The sequence below is a fragment of the Pinus tabuliformis genome, chromosome 5_2 (assembly GCF_031772625.1).
Source record: "Pinus tabuliformis cultivar Carrire ecotype Pingquan chromosome 5_2, CPIR1, whole genome shotgun sequence".
Classification (NCBI taxonomy): domain Eukaryota; kingdom Viridiplantae; phylum Streptophyta; class Pinopsida; order Pinales; family Pinaceae; genus Pinus; species Pinus tabuliformis.
In genome coordinates, this window is record NC_142306.1 from 483458372 (window position 1) to 483472297 (window position 13926).

General features: G+C 41.0%; 1 pseudogene; it reads left to right on the top strand.

The window, feature by feature from the left end:
* The window catches only part of LOC149159776 (uncharacterized), a 71805-nt pseudogene extending 59517 nt beyond the window's left edge, over positions 1-12288 (top strand).
* The last annotated feature ends 1638 nt before the right edge of the window (positions 12289-13926 follow it).

The following is a 13926-nucleotide window of genomic DNA, read 5'->3' on the forward strand; positions in this document are numbered from 1 at the left end:
CTTTTGAATTGTTTCCATAAATGCAGTAGAAACTGTACTCACTTTAAATGGATGAGATAATGCACAAAAGTGTGCATACTTGGTAAGTCTATCAACTACTACCATGATAACACTCTTTCCTTTCGACTTGAAAACATTGCACAGAAAACCGCAGTCCGTCCTCTTTCTGTAACTTCATATGAAATTTCAATCTGATACTCAGAGAGAAAGTTATGACGCTTTTCCCAAGGTCACCTATTTGGGATGTAATTTGGGAGCTTGTAAAAACCCTAACTTTCTTGGATCATATCTCGGAAAATGTAGCGATACAGATCTAAAATTCGGACCCGAGGATCATCTCGATTTCAGCGCAAATGGGTTTTTTTTAGCTTCTGAAACGTTGCGAGAAAAAATTTATAGCGAAAATTCCACAATGACCTGTTTTGGAGCAACGAAACCATAGAATCCAAACCTTTGATACCAAATGTTATGAAACCAACTCACAAAAAGATAGAAAAGATAGATCAACGACTTAGAAATTAGCCTCTTCGAGGGAGAAACCTCATTTACATTACACAAATGAATAATTCTTGAATGATACAAATTACAAAACCTCCTTTCTATATACAGGAGTCTAAGGGGTCACAATATAATCAAAGCCGGCACAAAAATAATAATATAAGGGCACAAAAATAACAATAGTGGGCCTCTTTGGGGCACAATAATAACAATATGGGGCCAATAGGGGCACAACAATAACAATAAGGGCTATAATGACAATAGTAATGGGGGAATCACTAGTATTATAGGGACCTGACAAAGAACCGATAACTATTACTAATGATGAACCACACTTGTTGTTTCGAAAAACGTCGGCCAAAAATTTCTCTTATGTGACTTCTTCCGAAAGACTTTGCTTAACTACTACCATTTCTATGCTCATTGTTAGCTTTAAGGCAATAATATCTTATGAAATTTTTTGTTTTTGCATTAAAGTATATACTTTTCTTATATTATTGGTTTCTATTCTTAGCATGCATGCATAATAATAAGAAAAGTCTCCCCTTGTAATTATAAATAACCCCCTCACCTACCATCCCCATAAAATAATAAAAGTTATTGTAAGAAGGTAAGTTAACCATTCATTTTAAATTAAATATGATGATGATGATGATTAAAATCCACTAAGATTGAAATGGCCTAGAAGGGAATAGATTACTTGGAATTATTTAGATTTGTATTTTTATACTCAAAAGGAATTAAAATAAGTGCTACAATATCACAACAATTTTCATGAGTTAAAATGTAAAGAAGGTTAGTTGTGTGAAAATTATTCGAAAATTAGAATCAATATGAGTATAAGGCAGACAATCTAAGAGAAAATGTTTTTTCATGTTCAAACCTCCATGCATCACGTAGATGAAAAACTCTTTCAATCCATGGTGTTTAAAGAATCAACTAACTATGAATTACACTATGGAACTCACAAGAATTTGTTTTCGTTTTAGTAATGTTTATTTTTTTCTTTACACTAGCCAAGATGAATAGATATTTTTTATTTTCAAGATTTGGGTTGATCACCTCCTCATAGTATCTTCGCTTCATTTTTCCCTCCAAATCCTCCTCATCCCACAATTTATTCCTAAACTTTGATGTAATAATATTTTTTTAAATATCTTTATTCTACAAAAATATCTCCTCCTTTATCTCCAATTATCTAGCCAAGACTGAACAACCTTATGCCATACCTACTTGAGTTGAAGGTGGTGGTAATGGATGGAGTTAGAAGCAATTTTAGGAAAATTTGTCTTCCATGTTTTTTATCCTCTTCTTATACATATGGTACCTAGTCATAACCAGGATTTCAATGGAGGAAATTATTGCTTTTATGAGGAGCATAGGATAGGGTGTATTTCCTTCTATCCTAAGAATATATGTTGTAAAGTTCTTTTGAATTTTTTATATCCTCCTCCATGAAACTATAGAGATACTGAAATTCCATACTTCACATCCATATAACATAATAGAGGTGACGAGAGTCTCAAAGAGGAATTTATTTTTATCCCATATCATAAGATATGTTGAATTACAATATTTTTCCAAGGCCACAATAAGTTTTCCATCCTCCATTATCTTTTTCTTAATTCTATATTTGCACTCGATCTTGTGATGGATATAAATTCCTGGATATTGCTATGGGGAACTTACTCCAGGTTGTTGTTGTCATATATGAAATTATTATATGTGACTTTTCTGGGTTTGATTATAACGACTTTTTTTGTCAATATTAATAGTAATACCCATCTTGGCATTAAAATCTTGAAGGATTCCTAGTTTCTTTTCAAGTTCGTAATGAATCGTATCTAAAAGGAAAATACAATTAACATAAATAAGAATAGTTATAACTATATTTGTGAGCATGGGGAAAACCCGACCTAGGTCTCTTCATAACACTCTTCTAAATTATCAGTGTATATGAAAAAATGATAAGGAACAACGGACACCCTTGCATGAATCTAATATTATACTTAATCACTTCTTAACAACCCCCAATAGTCCTAAGCTTGGTAATAATGTTCCCTTACAACCTTGTTAGATCATCCCTCAACTTAAGAGGAACTATTATCTCTTCTAATGTTTTCTATAGGTTCGTCCTAGGAGCCAGGTCAAAAGTTTTTCTAAAGTAAATGAAATAATAAAAGAGATTAGTTTTATCATTATGACGCTTATGTGTGATGATATTGAAAGTAAGAAGGTGATACACAATTGAATGAAATCTCTGAAACCTAGCTTAGTCTTTAGCTATTTATCATGGATTTATAGTCATAGGTTAATATTCTATTTCAAAATAACTCTTTAAAACTTAGATAAAATTGGGCTAATCAAAATAGTTAGATAATCATAGGGAATACTTTAACAACTTTTAAATCTAAATATAATGCTCATATATAAAATTACATATATATCATATTATATTTTTGTAAATTTATAATGAAAATAAACATTATTTTAAATATAATTAATATAAATTTATTCAATTTCAAGTTAATTCAATAGAAATAAAAACTAGGGTTAAAATTTTTAATATTTAAACTATTTATAACTAACTTAAATTTACTTTAGTATAATTAATTTAGTCAATATTATATTAAATTAAATTACTTTTCTATTAGCTCTCGGTAGCGTAATTGGTGATCCTCCTAATAATAGAGTGTTAACTCACTAACCTGTATTTCATGAAACCAACTAGTTGTTGGTTTATCAAATCTCTTATAACATAAGACCTACTCCATATATATATATAACATTTTATTAATAAAAAAATTATTGTTTGGGGTATTACAAATAATAAACTAAGAGTGTTGCTAACTGCTAGATGTAATTAAAAAGATGTAGAGTACTATCCAAATTACACCAAGTCTAGGGTATCTTGAACTATATACACAAAAAAATATTTTGGGAATTGAAAAAGAAATTAACTAGCATGAAAAAGTATGATGGAAAGAGAGTCAAATCATAGACAACATGTCCAAAATCTAGGGAAATTTGATTCAAATGTGGAAGTCGTGGGTCAATGCAATTCCTCAATTTAGATGCACAAGCTATCAATTCCATCCTCAACATTTTGTAGTTGCTTCCTATAGTTGATAAGGATCTCCATCATTAAAGTCATCCATGAAGAGCAATATTTAACTAATGTGAAGGATATTTGCTTGCAGGCCATTTCATTGTAAGATTAGATGAATGAAGCCTTCAACCACCTTGCTACCATCCTGGCAACTAACTAGAGACAATAAATCCCAAGCCAAATAGTACATGCATGGAACTCCACAATGAATGCCTTGGGTGCCATATTGCAATTTCGTATAAGATTCAATCTCATATGTGCCATATTAGAGTTACTAATAATAGAGATTATTAAATTGCTAAACACAAGCCAATTGATATATCCATGACTAAACATCACATGCAGCGTACATTCTCTTTCATGCTAAAATGTGGGGTGAAACCATGTTGTTATTAAAGAAACCACACCAATTTGGGGCACATTCAACGAAGACATTACCAAAAAAATGTTCTAGGTGATGGATGTGAGTATGAGTTGACAAATAACAATGAAATTATGGAATGGTTGAAAACTCTTACTACCATTAACATCTAATGTTCCGTCTTCCTTAACAAGCCGCATTCCTTACTTACAAATCAGTTAACATATTATTTTACCTTAGTACACTAAATTTTGATTACCATAATAAAACCAAAACTATAAAAAAATTCTAAAAATATCCAAATTTATTATAAATTATAAATTTTAAATTAATATAAATTTTAAAACATTAAAAATTTATATTTATTATTTTAAATATTTAATAATTTATTTAACCAATAATATTAAAAATATAAATAAATATATTAAATTTTTAATATCAATAAATTAAATTAAAAAACAATTGAAATCAAATCATATAATATAATATAATAAAAATAATAAATAATGAGATCCATGGATACAGTCCTAACATTTAAACACAAATAAAGCTATGCTCCACGTAAATTAAAATATCATGATTGTTCGAGTGGCGAAACTCTCTTCCTATCTTCCAAATTCTATAAACATATAGTCATATCCTTCTCATCACTTGTCAAGCAAATCTTAGCCCAAATCGATTAAGTGCCGTTAAGTAAGGCTTCCGCTCCCGATTTTTTCTTTCCATCCTCCCTGACACGGATTCGTCGGAACCCAGGCAAAAGAGTAAAGGACTCAAAATTTTGCAGTAATTGGTAAATGTAAAGTTTACATATTACAATCTCTTTGTAACTCTCTGCGATAACTTCAAACATAGAATATTAGAGTGGTCTCATCTTTCCAATAATTGTAGAACGCACGTTCATCGGTTGCCCATGATCCTAGTCATTTCATCCCTAAAAAAATAATAGATCACATTGAACGCCCACCCTTGTATAATGGAGCATAATGATAAATCTTGACTTCAATCACAAATAGGTGGCCAAGAACCGCCATTGAAAAGGTGTAGAAGGATCTTATCGCACGCCTATGACATGATCGTCTGAACTGCAGGTTACAAAATCCATTCTGGCTTATCGGAAAAAGTTAAAACCCTATTTGCAGGAGAAGCGTTACTGTATAGTGGCAAATAAGTTTGTAGCACGTTTAAAACGTGGCCCACATGGATAGACAGCTGTCTGCCGTCCCACCGCGCCAAATATACAACTTCCTTCATCTCATCTCCTTCACCTTTTCAGAGTCCCACCAACCTGCATGCTCTTTATTCAGTCTCTCTTTCGGTGTATGTATTAGTCACGCCCCACTATCGGTTATTGCAGGCCTCCAAACCATGTATTCAGAAGTTGACAGGTATCAGAGAGGAATTTATTTGAGAGAGGAATTTATTTGAGGATCCAGGTAACTCTATAAAAGCCTCTTCCTCATTCCATGTTTCACATACTAGAGTCTATCAGTGCCATCTTGGCTTTACTAAGTAGTTTGCATTTGCAAAGATTTTATAAGATAAGGTAAGGGGCAGTGTGGATTTGGTTAGCAATGTCGAACCGCAAACTCTTCCTTTTCGCCGCCATGGCTGGTCTTCTGTTTTCTTGGGCAGCGGCTAACCAGCTTGTCGTAGGGCATTAAATGCCCGGGGAGATGCAGGTTAGATAACCCGTTAACACGCGAATCCGGAAACTAGACATTAAATAATAAATGGGAATTCGCGTGTTAGCGGTCTATTCAGCCTGCATCTCCCCGCGCATTTAATGCCCTATGGCAGGTGGTTAGCCGTTGCCGTTTTCTTGTGATATCGTTGAGAGCCGCGTTGTACGAAGCAACCTGGGCTTGGACCTCGACGGAGGTTTGAATGTCAGCATAGGTGTCGGCGCCGACCTGGGCGGTTCTAGCGGGAGCGGAAGTGGTTCTGGTTCGGCCTCAGGCTCTGGCTCAGTCTTAGGGTCTGGTTTTGGTTTAGGCGCTGGTTCAGGTTCCGGGTCAGGCGCTGCTTCGGGAGCGGGCTCTTCCGCTGGATCCGGGGCAGGCAATGGAAGCGGCCAAGGTCAAGGTTCAGGCAGTGGATATGGCGCGGGCTCGGGGGGTGGTGTAGCGACCTGTGGCTCCGCCCGGGCGCGCGCCCCATCACCTCGCAAAAATGACTAAGTATCAAAAACACCATCGCATATGAGCGCGCGGAGTATATATGAGTTATGGGCGTATTTATATGCGGTGGGGGCTGAGCGATGAATATAACCCAAGCCGACATGTAAAACATGGGCGAGGGGTGTTCATCGTTACACTTATAGCGTCGGCTTGGATGGATAGACGCACCATTGGAGCATATAAACATGAACGAGCTGAGGCTCATTTGGACAGCAACTCACATCGCTCTCATCCTCCTAAGGAATAGTGCGCACTTGTTAGAGGACGCAGCTATTCACAGCAGATGAGCCCGCCGAGCCGGGCAGAGGTCGGGCGAAGTCGAGTTAGAATTCTCGGTAGTGCGCATCTGTACAGGCGCAACCGCAGCGGGTGAGCCCGCCGAGTCGGGCAGAGGTCGGGCGAAGATCGGGTCTGAGTTCGGGGTGCGCGCAGCGGTATTACACTTAGACCGGGTTGTGGCCGGGTAGGGTCGTGCACGGTGTGCCCGCCCGCCCAACGCCGGGTTGGTGTGGAGTTATATCGGGTGCGTTGGCGGTGGACTCGTGCACGGGCACGTCCGCCCGCCCAAACGCCACGGTTATATATTATCTCGGTTCGCACTTAGTCCGGGTAGAGACGGGGCGAGGTCGTGCACGAGGTGCGCCCGCCCGCCTAAACGCCGGTTCGTGTGGTTAAACATTGTGTTGGCTCGTTGTGTGTTGGGGTGATCCGGGCACGGTGCGCCCACCCGCCCGACGACACAAGAGTCGGGCATTATACATTGTAATTTGGTTTTCGGTGAGTCTTGGCGGACCGCCGTGCGGTCGTGCACGGGCGGTCGCCCTCCCGAGTTGTAAAATATTACCATTGTAATAAAAGATGATTTTCATATTACCGTGTTGATTATTGTTATATTGATGTTATTATCAAGCATTGTTAATGGTTTTCACATGTTAATGTTATGAATTCATAATTGCTATGAATTATTAAGGCGTAGCCCGTAAAGTTTGTTAATGATGGAATATCTTAATGGCTTAGGCGGTGCCGCACCCGCCCAATTAAGAAAAAAAAGAATTGGGGGCGTGACAGGTGGTATCAGAGCAAAGGTTGCTCATGACGAAGATGATATGATGAAGCCTGATAGAGCAGGGTTGCTCATGACAGGTGAAGCTGATAAGACTATGGAGAAAGCATGGATGAACCGTCTGGGGTTCGTGGACTTGATGGTACATGGCAAGACCATTCAAGCCCTGGTGGACACAGGGGCCACACATAACTTTATGACGACACGGTTAGCAAAAGAGGCTGGGCTGACGATCACCCCATCAAATATGGAGGTCAAGGCAGTGAACTCTAGAGCTAAGGTGGCAGGTTTGGTACACGATGTACCTGTACAGATAAAAGACTGGAAAGGTCAGTTGGACTTCACAGTGATGGAGATGAATGACTTTGATATGATACTTGGGCAGGATTTCTTGAAAGGCAACAAAGCTATTGTTGTCCCTTTCTGTGATGAGGTGGTGCTGGTTGGACAGTCACAAACTTGGACTTTGCCCACTCATGGGCAAAGGAAGGAAGTCAAGGTGCAGCATGTTTCGGCACTAAGTTTGGAGAAGGCTATGAAGGACTCAAACATGGAGACATATGCGGTGATGTTCAAGGATGTTGAAGGTGATGGAGTAGGGACGCCTGTTCCAGCCGAAATATCTGAGGTGCTTACCAAGTATGCAGATTTGATGCCTGATGAGCTTCCGAAGAAACTTCCACCAAGGCGTGCAGTGGACCATAGCATTGAGCTTGAGCCAGGGAAGCAGCCCCCAGCCAAAGCACCTTATCGATTGTCGGGGCCTGAATTGGAGGAATTGAAACGCCAGTTAAAGGAGTTAACTGAGGCAGGTTTCATTAGGCTTTCAAGGTCCCCTTATGGAGCTCCGGTATTGTTCCAGCGGAAGAAGGATTCAAATGAGCTAGGGATGTGCTGTGATTACCGTGCATTGATTAAGCAGACAGTAAGGAACAGGTATCCTTTGCCATTAGCTGCTGATTGCTTCGACAAGCTTGCGAAAGCCCGAGTGTTTTCCAAGCTGGATTTCAGACATGGATATTATCAGGTGCAGATAGCTGAAGGAGATGAAAAGAAGACCGCAATAGTAACAAGGTATGGTAGCTTTGAGTTCCTTGTTATGCCATTCGGTTTATGCAATGCTCCTGCTACGTTTTGCACTTTGATGAACGATGTCCTACGACCATACTTGGATTCGTTCGTAGTAGTATACTTGGACGATATAGTGGTGTTCAGTGACAACATGGAGGATCATAAGAAACACTTGGCAATGGTATTCGAGGCACTGAGGACAAATCAGTTGTTCTTGAAGAAGTCTAAGTGTGTGTTCGCTCAGACCGAGATTCCGTTCCTTGGGCATATTGTTGGTCAAGGGTGCATACGGATGGAGCCAAGCAGAGTGAAGGCAATCGAAGACTGGGTTGAACCGAAGAATGTCCATGAGATGAGGGTGTTCTTGGGCATGACCAACTACCAACGGAAGTTCGTAGAGGGGTACTCCAAGGTGACATCGGCACTGACAGACTTATTGAAGAAAGACAAGAGGTGGAGTTGGACGAGCAAATGTCAAGAGGCATTTAAGGACTTGAAGAAAAGGATGGTTACAACACCGGTACTGAAGTTACCTGACTTCGAAAGACCGTTTGAGGTACACACAGATGCTTCAGATTTTGCCATAGGAGGGGTTCTTATGCAGGATGGGCATCCGGTGGCATATGAGAGTCGGAAGTTGCAGGATAGAGAACAAAGTTATCCGGTTCATGAGAAGGAGATGACTGCCATCATCCATTGTCTTCATGTGTGGAGGCATTACCTGATTGGGAAGCCGTTTGTTGTCAAGACTGACAACGTTGCAGCAAGTTATTTTGCATCACAACCAAAGCTTTCTGCAAAGCAAGCTCGTTGGCAGGACTTCTTGGCAGAATTCGACATGACTATTGAGTAGAGGCCGGGTAGACACAATGCGGTGGCAGATGCCCTTAGCAGGAAGGGACAACTTGCAGCATTGGAGGAGGAAGAAGACCGGGCAGCAAGGGGTAGGAGTCGAGTTCAGATGTTAGAAGAGATGCAGAATAAGATCAAGGAAAGTGTTGAAACCGATACTTTGGCGCAGAATATACTGAAGCAGGTAAAGGAAGGGAAGACACGGAAATTCTTCCTACGAGACGGGTTCCTGTTCTTTGGAAACCAACTCTATGTTCCAAAGTCATCTGGACTCAGGAGACATCTCTTAAAGGAGTGCCACGATTCTCCGTGGGCCGGTCACCCAGGGCAGCGTCGTTCCTTGGCCTTGTTGGAGAGAGGATTCTTTTGGGAGAAGATGAGAGAGGATGTGGAGGAGTATGTGCATACGTGCATCATTTGTCAGCAGGACAAATCGGATACTCAGAGACAGGGAGGACTGTTGCAGCCTTTACCGATTCCAGAGAGGCCGTGGATGAGTGTCTCGATGGACTTCATCACTCAACTTCCACAGGTTCAGGGGTATAATGGGATTATGGTCGTGGTCGACCATTTTTCCAAGTATGTTGTCTTTGTTCCTACAAAGATACCTTGTGGAGCCGAGCGGATAGCGGAATTGTTCTTTAAGAACATAGTGAAGTATTGGGGGATGCCACTGAGTATTGTATCGAATAGGGATCCACGATTTACAGGGAGATTTTGGACCACATTGTTCAAGTTGGTCGGGACAGAGTTGTTGATGAGTTCGAGTTACCATCCACAGACAGATGGGCAGACTGAAAGGATCAACGCATTGCTGGAGGACTACTTGTGACATTATGTGACAGCTGATCAGAAGAATTGGCCTGAACTCTTGGATATTGCTCAGTTTAGCTACAATATTCAAAAGAGTTCTGCGACAGGGTATAGCCCATTTGAGTTGGTGAATGGGCAGATGCTGGTTGCACCTCATACCGTAGTGATAGGAGGCTTCTTGAGAAGCCCTCATGCGAGGAGGTTCATGAAGGCTTGGGAGGAGACCTTGGAGTTAGCACGGTTACGCTTGCACGAAGCTGCAAGGAGGATGAAGAAGTATGCTGATCGTGGGAGACGGGAAGCACACTTCGATGTAGGGGATATGGTGTTTCTCAGAATTACCGAAGAGCAGTTTTAGCCAGCCAAGGGGACGACGAGCAAACTGACACGGAAGTATGAGGGACCATTCCGAGTGAAGAAGAGAGTGGGGGAAGCTGCTTACGAGCTGGAGCTTCCACGTCATATGAACATGAAACACTCAGTTTTTCATGTGAGCCAGCTGAAGAGATGTCGACTTGATTCAGACCACCCAGAGAGAGTTGAACCGACAAGAGGACCAGCCGGGATTGTGGACAGACCAGGACTAGAGTTGGAAAAGATTGTGAGTCTCAGAACTACTGGTGTTGGCTGCCACCGACGACGGGAATTTCTTTGCAGATGGAAGGATGCACCGGAAGAGGAGAGCTGGGAAACGGAGGATTCACTTTGGAGATGGAAGGACAAGATCGCGAAGTATGACAGGAAGTTGAGGAGAAGAGCAGGAATTGTCGGGACGACAATGACTTCTGGTGGGGGAGAATGTAGCGACCTGCGGCTCTGCCCGGGCGCGCGCCCCATCGCCTCGCAAAAATGACTAAGTATCAAAAACACCATCGCATATGAGCGCGCGGAGTATATATGAGTTATGGGCGTATTTATATGCTGTGGGAGCTGAGTGATGAACATAACCCAAGCCGACATGTAAAACATGGGCGAGGGGTGTTCATCGTTACACTTATAGCGTCGGCTTGGATGGATAGACGCACCATTGGAGCATATAAACATGGACGAGCTGAGGCTCATTTGGACAGCAACTCACATCGCTCTCATCCTCCTAAGGAATAGTGCGCACTTGTTAGAGGATGCAACTATTCGCAGCAGATGAGCCCGCCGAGCCGGGCAGAGGTCAGGAGAAGTCGAGTTATAATTCTCTGTAGTGCGCATCTGTACAAGCGCAACCGTAGTGGGTGAGCACGCCGAGTCGGGCAGAGGTCGGGCGAAGATCGGGTCTGGGTTCGGAGTGCGCGCAGCGGTATTACACTTGGACCGGGTTGTGGCCGGGTAGGGTCGTGCACGGTGTGCCCGCCCGCCGAACGCCGGTTGGTGTGGAGTTATATCGGGTGCATTGGTGGTGGACTCGTGCACGGGCACGTCTGCCCGCCCAAACGCCATGGTTATATATTTCGATTCGCACTTAGTCTAGGTGAAGACGGGGCGAGCTCGTGCACGAGGTGCGCCCGCCTGCCTAAAACACTGGTTCGTGTGGTTAAACATTGTGTTGGCTCGTTGTGTGTTGGGGTGATCCGGGCACGGCACGCCCACCCGCCGACGACACAAGAGTCGGGCATATATATATTGTAATTTGGTTTTCGGTGAGTCTTGGCGGACCGCCGTGCGGTCGTGCATGGGCGGTCGCCCTCCCGAGTTGTAAAATATTACCATTGTAATAAAAGAAGATTTTCATATTACCGTGTTGATTATTGTTATGTTGATGTTATTATCAAGCATTGTTAATGGTTTACACATGTTAATGTTTTGAATTCATAATTGCTATGAATTATTAAGGCGTAGCCCGTAAAGTTTGTTAATGATGGAATATCTTAATGGCTTAGGCAGTGTCGCACCCACCCATTTAAGAAAAAAAAGAATTGGGGGCGTGATAGGTGGTAAGGGAGAGGGCAATGGCAACGGATACGGCGCGGGTTCAGGTTCGGGCAGTGGCTATGGCAGCGGCTCCGGTTCAGGCAGTGGCAGTGGCCCCGGCGCTGGTTCCGGCTACGGTTCTGGCTCTGGTTCCAGTCACAGCGCCGGAAATGGTGGTAGTAATGGAGGAGCTCCTGGTGGAGGATACTAAATTCAACGAGGAAGGGAAACAGAAAAAGATTTTAAGTTTGCCAATATAGTTGCATGGTTTGCTTTATAATATGGTTTGCATCGTACTATAATAACGCGTACTTAAATTACAAAGCCTCGGCACGCTTAAATATTTTTTATGCCGCTTGGTTCGAAATATTACTAATCTTACTTTCGCTTGTAAAGACATTGCAAGTACAAATGAATATAGTCGTTTGTCAAAAGAAAATGATTCGTTGTCTTTTGTGACGAAAAATGAATTATGTCATCGTTGTCGAAAGAAATTACGTAGTCTCTACCTGTAACTTCATATTGACTGCTTGGGTTTCCACATTTAAGAAAATATATTTATCCAACGATGCTACGGCTGGAGGCATCACATTGACATGCATCGTATTCCCGACAGACCAGCATTATCATGATTAGTATGGTCAACATACCTCACATATGTACCTAATTATCAAAACTGTTTGTATGTAATACATACAAGTTCATTTTGAAAACATAATTGGAAAAAAGGGGAATTTTGGGAGGGTAAATATTTATAGAGTAGGCATTCATATTATTACATAGCTTCTTTCACTATTCACTTTAATCGTATCATGGTATTTTTATTTTTATTGAAAGGTTGGTTTTAGCATTTATTTAACTTCATTATCATTCTGAATAACTACCTACTATGCCAAATAGGCAAACTTTTTGAACAACAATCCATTTGATCGTCTTATTTAGCCTCTTCCCAAGGCTGGGAGGCTAAAAACATAAGTTATATCGTATTTTCGCTTCACATTTAGAAATTTAGAAATTTAGCTTCCAACTAATGCTAGCATTAAATCAAATGTCAATCAAAATATATTTCAGTCGTATGATAGAGAACAACCATCTTATAATAGAGAACCATTATTGCTATCGCTGCATGTACAATTGCCACAGCTTCTTGCAAGTGTCATTCACTCTTCTGTTGTTCTTTTGTTGTTCTTCTCTATAAGTTGAGTGTAAGTTAACAACAATGCGTCTGACTGTCCTGTTGCATTGAAGTTCTAACCTTCAGAAGACTGGATAAATTGGTTCTAAACCGAACACATGGAAGCATGCTTCAGAAATTATGCCGAAGACTTTCATGGACTAACCTGGACTAACCTGTATTGAAGTTCTGAAGATGTACTTGTAAACTTCAGCAGACTGGATAAATTGATTCTAAAAACCTCGCCGAAGCCTGCAATGGTAGGAGTGGCAGAAATGGAGAGAGCATTGATTCTTGTACTACGTTTTGCACCACGTTTTGTAGACTGGGCTCTTCGTCCTCAAAGGAATGAGTGTTGTGAGAAGCCATTCAGATAGAGAGACGCTCTTCGTCCTCAAAGGAATGTTGAAAAATTTCAATTTTTCCTTTTCAATCAAACCCTGTCACTCAAAATCAATTATTGAGGTTAGTTTAGATAGTTGGGAAAAATAGTTTTTATCCTCAATTTTTCCTTTTCAATCAAACCCTGCCAGTGAAAATCAATTATTGAGGTTAGTTTAGAAGCATCATATTAACTAGGTACCCAATTTCTTATGCATTCGACTAACAAGCTAAGTTGTGACCTATAAGTGGTAGTGTTGGGCCAAGATAAAACAAACGCATGACTCATTCAAAGATCAAGCTGCTCGGAGAAACTTGGTGGTATCATAGGCTCGACCCTATCATCAGGTAAACTGTAAACTGGAACAATAATTTTCTTTAATTCTGAGAGAAATTCGAAAAGTCAAATGCTTCGTTCCTAATTTCCTCCGGCTTGGGCTAGGCATACGAATCCATAAGGGTTGAAACTGGAACTTCAAAAGCGCTCCCAAACGGGTTTCAACCCACACTAATGTAGTATAA